The sequence below is a fragment of the Humulus lupulus genome, chromosome X (assembly GCF_963169125.1).
Source record: "Humulus lupulus chromosome X, drHumLupu1.1, whole genome shotgun sequence".
NCBI lineage: Eukaryota > Viridiplantae > Streptophyta > Magnoliopsida > Rosales > Cannabaceae > Humulus > Humulus lupulus.
This window is the reverse complement of record NC_084802.1, coordinates 257,307,478-257,320,641: the sequence shown is the minus strand read 5'-3', so window position 1 is coordinate 257,320,641 and position 13,164 is coordinate 257,307,478.

Below are 13,164 nucleotides of genomic sequence, written 5' to 3'. Positions count from 1 at the left end.
AAAGGTAAAATGGTAATTCTTCCATTCTAATTTATGAACTAATTAATTAGAGGGTTGAACTATTGTAAGATTGTTAGATCAATGGACAACTTAAAATAAGATTTTTGTAAAAGTATATCTATAACATAAAGAGTTCAATTATGAATTTATAGTAGAGAAATATCAGAATTAATAAATTAACTATTATGATTAAAGAGTTTAATTATTTAGTTTTAATTTATTGGAGCTTAATGTTATAGGTCCATGGTCCCCGAAATGGCTCAAATAAACACTGACAAAGATAAATACAAAAATGGGCAAAAGGACTTATTCGATAAGTAAAATATTTTTCCGTGCACTAAACATAATTATTGTATAATTATGTGTAATTAATTAATTGAGAATTAATTAATTAGTTGATTTAACAAAAATATAATTAATTTTGAATAAATTTATTTTTGAGAATTTTGGTATTTAAATATTGATGAAAAAAATTGGGAAAATCACATGCCCTCCCTGGCATAGGTTAGGCATGTAGCACAGTGCACAGACACTGTGCTACATGCACAAGAAGATTCTAGAAGAATCTTGGTTCAACAATTTTAGTTATTTAAATATTAAATAAATAATGAGATATTTTAATATGATTAAAATATTATTATTTTAAAAAAAGTCAGATAACTGATTAGTTGTTTTTAAATTGTTTAAAATAACTAATGTTATTTATTTTAATATATATTGGATATATTAAATATTGGAGATGAGTTTTTCAGTGCGATACTTTTCAGAGATAGAAAATATATCGTGAAATCTCCCAAAGAGAAATAGAACAGTGCTACAAGCATAGGACACTATTCTTCACAAATTTAGGTCCAAACTTTATCAGATCTCATGTGTTGAGAACATTTGATAAATAGATTTCGCGTATTGTTTTGTATAACGAGCCCACACTCGTTCTTTGTGTGTTGAGAACATTTTCGAAGATCTTGGTGTGAGATCTCAAGGATTTTTCCGTACAAAAAGATAGCAGCAAGGAAGGACTTGAGGTAACGTTTCTATTCATCTCTTTGATTCAATATATATATGTATGTGAAGAAGTAGATCTATAAATCTTGTGGGGTTAAATTAACATTTTTGATTGTTGTTCCGCTACGTATAATCTTTGATTTGATCTATAAAAATAAACAGCATTGTGGATACTTCCAAAGTTGTTACGGTTGGGCAAGATGAGACCAAATTGGTATGTCAGTTTAATGGTTTGTTCCTCGCAGATTTGCTAGAGCTGTTGTCACACCGAGAGATCGAGTTTGTCACAGAGTTGGCACCAAGGGCGGAGCCAGTGTCTGGACACCTTATAGAATGGCTCCGGCAGAGTTAAAGGACTTGATGATTAAGTTGAAGGAGTTACTAGATTTAGGATTCATCAGATCAAGTTTTTCGCCAAGGGGTGCTCCAATGTTGTTCGTTAAGAAGAAAGATGGATCCTTAAGGATGTGCTATGACTACAGAGAGTTGAACAAGTTGACTATTAAGAACAAGTACCCACTACCTAGGATCGATGATTTGTTTGACCTACTACAGGGGAAGATAGTTTCTTCTAAGATTGACCTTCGGTCAGGCTACCATCAGTTAAGGATTATAGAGGAGGACATACAAAAGACCACTTTCCGCACGAGGTATGGACACTATGAATTCCGTGTTGTGTCCTTTGGATTAACCAACTCCCTAGCATCTTCTATGAACTTAAAGAATACGATCTTCAAGGATTATATGGACAAGTTTGTGATCGCATTCATTGACGACATATTGGTGTACTCTTAGTCAGAGACAGAACACGAGCAGCATCTACACCTGCTATTACAGCAGTTGAGGGAGCATAGGTTGTATGCTAAGTTTAGCAAGTGTGAGATTTGGCTATCTCAAGTAACATTTCTTGGTCATATTGTTAGTAAGGAGGGGATTTTAGTTGACCCAAGTAAGATTGAAGTAGTGAGAGATTGGCCCAGGGCGAGTAGTGTACCAGAGGTTAGGCGCTTTTTGGGATTGGCAGGGTACTATCATCGGTTCGTCGAGAGATTCTCCAGAATAACAACACCATTGACCAAAAGAACATGTAAGAAGACTAAGTATGTATGAATAGACAGGTGTGCGAACAATTTCAAGGAGTTAAAGCGGCGACTGATCACCACTCAAGTATTGAGTTTGCCGCAGACAATGAGAAGTTTGCAGTCTACTGTGATGCTTCCAAACAAGGTTTAGGGTGTGTACTAATGCAAGCTGGGAATGTAATAGCTTACGCAAGGAGATAGTTGAAGGAATATGAGCAGAGGCATCCCACACATGATCTGGAATTGGCGACGGAAGTATTTGCACTTAAGGTATGAGACATTATTTATATGGCGAGAAGTGTGAAATATACACCGACCATAAGAGTTTGAAGTACTTCTTTACTCCGAAGGATCTGAATATATGCCAGAGGCATTTGCTGGAGTTGGTAAAGGATTATGATTGTGATATTCTATACCATCCTAGGAAGGCCAATGTGGTGGCCGACGCACTAAGTCATAAGGGCACATGATAATTGTTCAGCTCGAGGAAGATATCAGATAAGTTAGCTGAAGAGATGACTAGAGTAGGTAGTGAGTTGGTGGTTAGTTGGTTAGCCAACATCACTCTTCAGTCTGCACTCCTTGAGAGGATCAAGGAGGAACAGGGGGAGGATTCCTAATTGAGAGATCACAAAGAGGGGGTCTTAGCCGCAACGGCTAAAAACTTTTCTATTTCTGAGATAGGATTACTAAAGTACAAAGGCCAAATTTGCGTTCCGATGGATTTTGGTATCCGGCGAGAGATCTTTGATGAGTCTCATACCACTCACTACTCTTTACATCTGGATACAACTAAGTTGTACTAAGGTTTGAAAACTTTCTATTGGTGGCCGGGAATGAAGAGGGATGTGGTACATTATGTGGACAAGTGATTAACTTGTCAATAGGTAAAAGCTGAACATCAGAGAACAACACGGTTGTTGCTGCCTCTGGGGATTCTGGAATGGAAATGGGAGGATATCACCATGGACTTTGTGGTTGGATTATTGAAGATTGTGAGGCAACATGATTCGGTGTGGGTGATTGAGGACAGGTACACCAAGTTAGCCCACTTTTAGCATGTTAAGATGACTTATACTATGGAGCAGTATGCTGAATTATATGTGAAGGAAATTGTAACACCCTACTGCCTTAGAGCCGTTACTAAGTGAGTTTAAATGTGCAATTGACTCGCTAAACGAGGTTTTAAGACAAAAGTGTAACTAAATCATAATCAGAGTCATAAACTTGAGAATAAACCTTTCATTGAAAACTATAAGACATATAACATTTGGGATCCCAAAAACATTGCTTAGAAATATTTACAACTCAAAATTTAGTTAGAGTCAACTAAACGACAAAATTCAGGTTTTGTATAAACATCTCTTAAAAACACCCCTGGCCGTGGCAGCCAGACAGACCGGACATGTACGCGCCGCTCGTCCCACTTGCCATACTCAAGGTTGATCGACTCTTCCTTTGCCTTTACCTGCACCATAGAGCAACCGTGAGCCAAAGCCCAGCAAGAAAACCCTCACAAGCAGATAGTAAACCCATATCAAACACTTAATATAAAATCAAGCCATCACAACATCATACATGTACGGCCATGCCATCCCAAACACTTTACCAAGCCCTGGGTTCACGGTCTAAACCATAAGGATATCCCAGGTATCCCTTGGGGTCTCACCCTGGCAACTCGCACTCTGCGTGCTAAATGCTGCACCCAGCCCCTTGCCGTTCTCGGCCATCGCCATTCCCGACCTTCGCCGTTCCATCATTAATATATACACATAATATACTAAATAGACATTTAAACACTCATAAATTCAATTAAAGGGCCATGCCCCGCAAAACAGTCATATAGGGTCGGGCCCTGAAACACAATCATATAGGGCCGAGCCCTGCAACACAAGCTCTATGGGAATAATAGTTTTCTTACCTGTGTCCCGATCTTTATAAGCACCAACGTCCTGAGCACAGTTCCCTAGTCCGAGCCTCGCCGAAACCCTAGTCTCGACGCATTAACAATTTCATCCATCAAGTTCTAATCCACTAAATTGCTTCAAGCAATAATTCTAATCTCCGGGGCCTTGAATTCTATCAATCCGGGTAAAAAAATCCATCCGAGCCTTAGCAATTAAGTTCCCAAGTCAAAACCCACAAGTCACCCTGCACCTTGGGCTAGGGTCGCGACCCAACCCCTCACGAGCTACGGCTAGCCTGAAAACAGAGGCTAACACCTCCCTGGAAACACACATGGGCCGCGGCATGCTTGGCCAAGCGCTGTGGTGCGTCTCGAGCTTGATGGCCTCCCCAGACCTCGCGTGCACACGGGCCGCGGCATGCCCCTCCTAGGGTCGTGGCCCTCGCCTCCAAACCCAGAAAAACCATTTTTCCCTGAATTTCGTTCGAGCCAACACTTCCAAAATCACCTCAACCCAACACTTAAACCCAAAATTCATACTTATGCAACCTAAACATTCCAACAAATTCATGAACCAATTCCTACACCCATCAAGCAATCAAAACCAATCCTAGAATCCAAACCATGCATGTCTAAATCCTAAAACCCAATATCAACAGAATTCAGCTGCAAATCAACATAACTAAACATATTAGGAAGCTTACCTTGTGTGGATGCCAAAAATCCACCAAATAAAAAGTTTTTAGTCCCTGGTTGGAACATAGGGATAAAGGTCACTTATTCATGCTATTGGGCTCGAGCCTGTAGGCCTTGTTGAAAACAGGAGATCATCTCAAAAGAAACAACACATTATGAGCCACAAGGTTTGGCCCTGCAATGAATACTGCAAGAGGATAGGTGCACAAGGCCCAAACATAGTGAGGTCCAACGTGCCCGCGCAAGGCCGACATGCTCATGGGTCAAGATGCACTCATACGCGTGAACGCTGCCAAAGACGCCCGGGACATACACCTGTGGATGCTCAATATTCCACGCTTATAAAAGACCCAAAGAACGCACTTAGACCCCCATACGCCTACACTCTCATTGGGTCCTCGGGCCATCAGGCACGCACCCCCTAGTGAGGCCATCAGGCACACGCCCCCAGCGAGGCCCTCCTGCGTGCGCGCCCCCTAGCGAGGCCATCAGCTGCGAACCCCCTAGCGAGGCCATCAGGCACACGCCCCTAGCGAGGCCCTCATGCGCGCGCACCCCCAGCGAGGCCCTCCTGCGCGTGCGCCCCCTAGCGAGGCCATCAGCCGCGCGCCCCCAGCGAGGCCCTCATACACGCGCCCCCTAGCGAGGCCATCAGCTGCGAACCCCCTAGCGAGGCCATCAGGCACACGCCCCCAGCGAGGCCCTCATACGCGCGCACCCCCATCGAGGCCCTACTGTGCGCGCGCCCCCTAGCGAGGCCATCAGCCGCGCGCCCCAAGCGAGGCCCTCATGCACGCGCGCCCCCACGAGGCCCGTGGGCCACCATCTTCTTGGGAGGCCGTTGCACAATCACGTCACTAGTCTGGATCAATGACACAAGTAGACAAGTATAGCTAGGCCCCTCGCCACTAGGGGCTTTGCAAGGCACGACCAATGCATGGGTCATTACCGCCTCGCATCTATGCCTTGCAAATGAGGGTCACATGGCATTGATCTCATGAGGTATGGAGTCCACTGACGAACTGAAAGGAGTTAGAGTACGGACATAGTACCCACGTCAGATAAGTAGTGGAGGTACGAACAAAGTACCATCTGTTGTCCTCACCAGCAACTCCTCTGACACCCGTACCAGGCAGGTAGTGGAGGCAGGACCAGGTACAGAAGTTGAGGTGGTCCCATGATCTCTGACCTTGTACCAGAGTCAACACCACTACCCCTGGAACCACTCTCCTGTTAGTGTACTCGTGTACCATCTGGTCCCCTGGACCACCATGTACCCAGGGCCATTAGAGCCTACTATAAAATGAACCCCACTTCCACAGAGAAGGGGGTTGGAAAATTCATTGTATGCAGAGGCTATTAAGCAATATACATTTTTCTCTCCATTGTTCATCTGTGCTTACCCTTTCATAAGTTAATTCTAAGTTCTTATCGAAACATCGCCGCATTTACCTTTGAGTTTTCTGACCTAATTTCGTTGACGAGATTTCACCATCAACACCTTGTATTGAATTGAATCCACCACTCAACTCCTTAAGCTCCAAGCCTCCAAAACTCTAGCTTGATTCCTAGTTTCCAATTGGTTTTCACATGAAGAACCTCCAAGATGCCTCTAAGTCTCCAAGAGTTAAAGAAAACTAGAGTAAGAGAGAGGAAGTGGGTCGATTTAGAAAAAGTCTGGGGGTTTCCAATTTTTGTTTTATTTAACTTAAGTCTATATGGGTACCTCAAGGCTCGGGGTACTAAAATGTCCTCGAGGGAAAAATGGTAAATTTCCCCAATATTCCCTCTTAGACATTCTAACCTCAAATATATCTCCGAATATTTATTTCCATATCCCAATGACCCCATAAAATATCTCATACCCGAAATACCCTCCGACTCGCCCACAAACATGCATCTCTATCACATATTCATATAAATTCACATATTATAACAATAATTCACTTATTGTCCTCCAGGCACACTAATCAAGGCCCTAAGCCTTTTTAGCAAATTTGGGTCGTTACAACTATCCTCTCCTTACACAAATTTCGTCCTCGAAATTACCTGAATAACTCGGGATACCGCTCCCACATCTCTGATTCTATTTCCCAAGTCGCCTCCTCAACCTTGCTGTTCCTCCACAGCACTTTCACTAAGGTGATGGTCTTGCTCCACAAGACTTTATCCTTCCGGTCAAGAACCTTAACCGAATTCTACTCATAGGACAAATCATGATCCAGCTCCACATTCTCATAACTTAGATCATGCGTCGAATCTGACACATACCTCTGGAGCATGGACACATGAAAGACATCACGAACCTCTTATAAAGTTGGAGGCATCGCTAGCCTGTAAGCTACCTCTCCCACTCGTTCTAGAATCTTTAAGGGGCCAACAAACCTAGGGCTTAGCTTGCCCCGAACACAAGACCGTTTCACTCCCCTCAAAGGTGAAACCCTAAGAAACACATGGTCACCAACTTGAAATTCCATGCTCTTGTGTTTCAGGTCTGAATAACTCTTCTGGCGACTCTGTGAGGAGAGCATTCGCGCTCTAATTTTCTCAATCGCCTCATTGGTCCTCTAAACCATCTCATGTCCCAAATAACTCCTCTCACTTGTCTCGTCGCAATGGATTGGTAATCTGCACTTCCTCCCATAAAGCATCTTATACGGAGCCACTCCGATAGTCGCTTGGTAGCAGTTGTTGTACGAGAACTCAATCAATGGAAGATACTTGCTCTAGGATCCCCCAAAATCTAGCACATAGGCTCGTAGCATGTCCTCTAGTATTTGAATATAGCTCAGCATTGTCCTCTCAGTCTGTCCATCTGTCTGAGAATGATAAGCGGTACTAAACCGTAACTGTGTGCCCATCTCTGCAGACTTTCCCAAAACTTGGAAGTGAAGGTGGGGTCCCTGTCGGATACTATCGACCTCGGAGGCCCATGAAATCAAACAACCTCCTTCACATGTAGCTCAGCATACTGCTCCACAGTATAAGTCGTCCTAACTGGTAAAAAGTGGGCGGACTTGTTATACCTATCCACAATCACCCACACCGAATCATGCTGTCCTACGGTCTTTGGCAACCCAACCACGAAGTCCATAGCGACATCTTCCCTCTTCCACTCAGGAATCCTTAGAGGCTGCAGCAACCCTGCTGACCTCTGATGTTTATCCTTAACCTATTGACAAATTAAGCACTTGGCCACATAATCCACCACATCCCTTTTCATGCCCGACCACCAATACAAAGCTCTCAGATCCTGGTACATCTTCGTCGTACCCGGATGGAAGGAATAGGGAGTGGTATGTGATTCATCTAAAATCTCCCGTTTGATGTTAGAATCCATTGGAACACAAATCCGACCCTTGTACTTCAGCAACCCCATCTCTGAAATAGAAAAGGCCTTAGCCACTCTGACTATGACATTCTCCCTGTAACCCCTAAACTGGGAATCATTCCCCTGTGCCTCCTTGATCCTCTAAAGGAGCGTAGACTGAAGAGTGAGGTTGGCTTACCGACCAACCAACAGCTCTATACCCGCTCTAGTCATCTCCTCCGCTAGCTTATCAGACATCTGTCTCGAACTGAACAGCTGTCCTGGGCCCTTCCGGCTCAAAGCATCAACAACTACAATAGCCTTTCTAGGATGGTATAGGATATCACAATTGTAATCCTTAACCAACTCCAACCACCATCTCTGATGCATATTTATGTCCTTCTGAATAAAGAAGTACTTCAAACTCTTATGATCAGTGTATATCTCACACTTCTCACCATATAAATAATGTCTCCAAATATTAAGTGCGAACAACACCGCTGCCAATTCTAGATCATGCGCGGGGTATCTCTGCTCATATTCCTTTAACTGCCTTGATGCGTAGGCTATCACCTTCCCAGGTTGCATCAACATACACCCCAAACCCTGGCTGGAGGCATCACAATAAACCACGAACTTCTCATTGTCCGTCGACAGACTCAACAATAGCACGGTGATCAATCGTCGCTTCAACTTTTTAAAACTATTCTCACATCTGTCTGTCCAGACATACTTTGACTTTTTCTTTGTCAATTCTGTCAACGGCGTAGCAATTTTGGAGAACCCCTCAACAAACCGTCGATAATACCCTGCAAATCCTAGAAAACTCCTCACTTCAGGAATACTGCTCGGTCTAGGCTAGTCTCTCACTGCCTCAATCTTATTTGGGTCAACCAAAATCCCCTCCTTACTAATGATATGGCCCAGAAATGTAACCTGTGGTAACCAGAACTCGCACTTGCTGAACATAGCATATAACTTATGCTCTCTTAATCGCTGCAATACCAAACGTAGATGATGCTCGTGCTCTATCTCTGACTCTGAATACACCAAGATATCATCGATGAATACAATCACGAACATGTCTAAATAATCCTTGAAAACCCTATTCATCATGTCCATAAAAGCTACTGGAGCATTGGTTAATCCAAAGGACATAAATATGAATTCATAATGTCCGTACCTCATTCAGAAAGCGGTCTTTGGTATGTCCTCCTCTTTAATCCTTAACTGATGATTACCTCACCAGAGATCTATCTTAGAGAACACTGTCTTTCCCTGTAGCTAGTCAAACAAATCATCAATCCTAGGCAATGGGTACTTATTCTTGATGGTCAACTTGTTCTGCTCCCTATAATCAATACACATCCTGAGAGATCCATCCTTCTTCTTAATAAACAACATTGGAGCACCCCATGGCGAGAAAGTCGGTCTGATGAATCCCAAATCCAGTAACTCCTGCAACTGAATCTTCAAGTCCTTTAATTCAGCCGGAGCCATTCTGTAAGGTTTCCTAGATACTGGCTCCGCTCCTGGTACCAACTCTATAACAAAATCAATTTCCCACTGCAATGGCAGCCCTTGCAGATTTGCTGGAAATAAATATGGAAATTTGCATACGAATCTAGTCTCCCCCGGACCAACCAACACAACCTTAGAGATATCCACAACACTCGCTAGGAATCCTATGCAACCTCCCTGCATCAGGTCTCTAGCCTTTAATGCTGAAATCATAGGTACCTGCGATCCACCAGCTATTCCCACAAATACAAAGGGTACCTCCCCTTCTGGTTCAAAAGTCACCATCCTGCGCTTGCAGTCAATTGTCGCCCCATACTATGATAACTAATCCATCCCTAGGATCATATCAAAGTCATTCATTGCAAGCTCAATCAGATCAGCAAAAAATTCCCTACCATCTACCTCTACAGCTAAAGCTCTAATCCACCTCCTAGAGACTACCAGTTTCCCAGTGGGCAATAAATTCTGAAAACCCCTAGCATACAGAATACTAGGTCTACACAGCTGATCTATCACTCTAGCAGACAAAACGAACGAGTAGCCCCCAAATCAAACAATGCAATATAAGAAGAACCAGCATTAGAGATCTGACCTATCACAAATAAAGGTTTAGCCTCTTCCTCCATCTGAGTCAAAGTGAACACCCTGGCAAGAGCAAGACCATAGCCCTACTTTGGCTCCTCCTTCCTGGCCTGTGGGCAGTCCTTCTTCAGATGATTCACACTCCCACAGATAAAGTAGGCTCTAATCCTGTACTCACCCTGATGTCGACGTCTACATCGAGGACACACTGGGAAACTCCTCCAGTTGTCACTTCCGCCCTGACGGCCACTAGAACCATCATGTGCCCTCCAATCAGAACTGGGGGGAACAAAGGAATCTGGGGCCTTTCTCTTCTGCTCACCGGAGCCACCACCTTGGCTGGATCCAATAAAAGGAGGCACTGCCCTCATGGTTACCACCTGAGCGTAGGTAGTAGTCTCTAGATCCAAGGTTATCCTCACATCACGGGCGATCAAAACATTCAATCCCCGTATGAACCTGTCTCTTCTTGCCGCATCCGTTGGCACTAGATCTGGCGCAAACTTTGCCAAACGATCGAACTTCAGAGCAAACTATGTCACGGTCACCCGGTTCTGAGTCTGGTTGATAAACTCATCAACCTTCACAACTCGGACTGCCACACTGTAATACTTCTCATTAAAGATACTTCTAAACTCCCCCTAGGTCATAATTGTCACATCTCTCCTCTGGACTACTACATCCCACAAGATGCGGGCATCCTCTCTGAACATGTAGCTTGCACAAGCTACCCTCTCGTTCCCCTAGACCCTCATAAAGTCAAGAATAGGGGAGATCATATTCATCCACTGCTCTGCCCGCAATGGGTCTGGTCCACCCTCAAAGGTGGGAGGATGCTGTTTTCTGAACCGCTCATAAAAGGGTTCCCACTTATTCTCCACAACAGATAGAATTGCCACTGTCGCCATAACCTGCTCAATCAGCAACCCTGTAACCTGTGGAGGGGCCTGTTGCCTTAGCTGGCGAAGTTCTTCCGCTGTTCGTTGTAGCCTTGCTTCCATTTCGGCAAACATCTATTGCCAATTCTGTGGGGCAGGTTGAGGGTCCTGACCCTGGTTATCATCCTCGGCCCAACTGCCGCAAAGTCTAGATGATTGATGAGGCATCTCAACAAATATGCCTGCAATCAATGACGCCGCTCATCAGGCATGATAACAACATCCAAACCACCTCCCAATCACATTATTCAACCACAAGCAACGATCCACATAACACTCAAATAACATATAGCACATGGTGGGCCATGCCCTGACATCACGCGTACATTAAATCATTCATCATGCTCTATTTCACATAAGCAGGCAAACATGGCATTTAAGCACATATTTCAACATAGTGGTCAACCATACCAACCAACCCTGAGTCAAGCTTGCAACTAACAGCGAGAGTACATGTTCGGTGATTCACCAGAAACCATAAAACTTGGCTCGCTCTAATACCAAGATGTAGTGCCTTATTGCCTTACAGCCGTTACTAACTGAGTTTAAATGTGCAATTGACTCGCTAATCTAGTTTTTAAAACAAAAGTGTAACGAAATCATAATCAGAGTCAGAAACTTGAGAATAAACCTTTCATTAAAAACTATAAGACATATAAGATTTGGGATCCCAAAAACATTGCTTAGAAATATTTACAACTCAAAATTTAGTTAGAGTCGACTAAAAGACAAAATTCAAGTTTTGTACAAACATCTCTCAAAAACACCCCTGGTCGTGGCAGCCAGACAGACCATACATGTACGCGCCACTCGTCCCACTTGCCATATTCAAGGTTGATCGACTCTTCCCTTGCCTTTACCTACACCATAGAGCACCCGTGAGCCAAAGCCCAGCAAGAAAACCCTCACAAGCAGTTAGTAAACGGTTATCAAACACGTAATATAAAATCAAGCCATCACCACATCATACATGTACGACCATGTTGTCCCAGGCGCTCTACCAAGCCCTGGGTTTGTGGTCTAAACCGTAAGGATATCGAAGGTATCAGTTGGGATCTCACCCTGGCAACTCGCACTCCGCATGCTAAACGTTGCACCCGACCCCTTGCCTTTGCCGTTCCCGACCATCGATGTTCCATCATTAATATATACACATAATATACTAAACATATATTTAAACACTCATAAATTCAGTCAAAGGGCCATGCCCCGCAACACGGTCATATAGGGTCGGGCCCTACAACACAATCATATAGGGTTGTGCCCTACAACACAAGCTCTATGGGAACAGTAGTTTTCTTGCCTGTGTCCCGAGCTTTCTAAGCACCAATGTCTCGAGCACAGTTCCTTAGTCTGAGCCTCGTCGAAACCCTAGTCACAATGCATTAAAAATTTCATCCATTAAGTTCTAATCCACTAAATAGCTTCAAGCCATAATTCTAATCTCCGAGGCCTTGAACTCTATCAATCGGGATGATAAAATCCATCCCAAGCCTTAGCAACTAAGTTCCCAAGTCAAAACCCACAACTCACCCTGGACCTTGGGCTAGGGCCGCGGCCCAACCCCTCAAGGGCCGCGGCTAACCTCAAAACAGAGGCTAACACCGACCTGGAAACACACACGGGCCGCGGCATGCTTGGCCAGGCGCTGTGGTGCGTCTCGAGCTTGATGGCCTCCCCAGGCCTTGGGTGCACACAAGCCGCGGCATGCCCCTCCTAGGGTCGTGGCCCTCGCCTCCAAACCCAGAAAAACCATTTTTCACTGCATTTCCTTCGAGCCAACACTTCCAAAATCACCTCAATACAACACTTAAACCCAAAATTCATACTTATGCAACCTAAACATACCAACAAATTCAAGAACCAATTCCTACACCCATCAAGCAATCAAAACTAATCCTAGAATCCAAACCATGCATGTCTAATTCCTAACACCCAATATCAACAGAATTCAGCTGCAAATCAACATAACTGAACATATTAGGAAGCTTACCTTGTATAGAATTGAATCCACCACTCAGCTCCTTAAGCTCCAAGCCTCCAAAACTCTAACTTGATTCCTAGTTTCCAATTGGTTTTCACATGAAGAACCTCCAAGATGCCTCTAAGTCTCCAAGAGTAGAA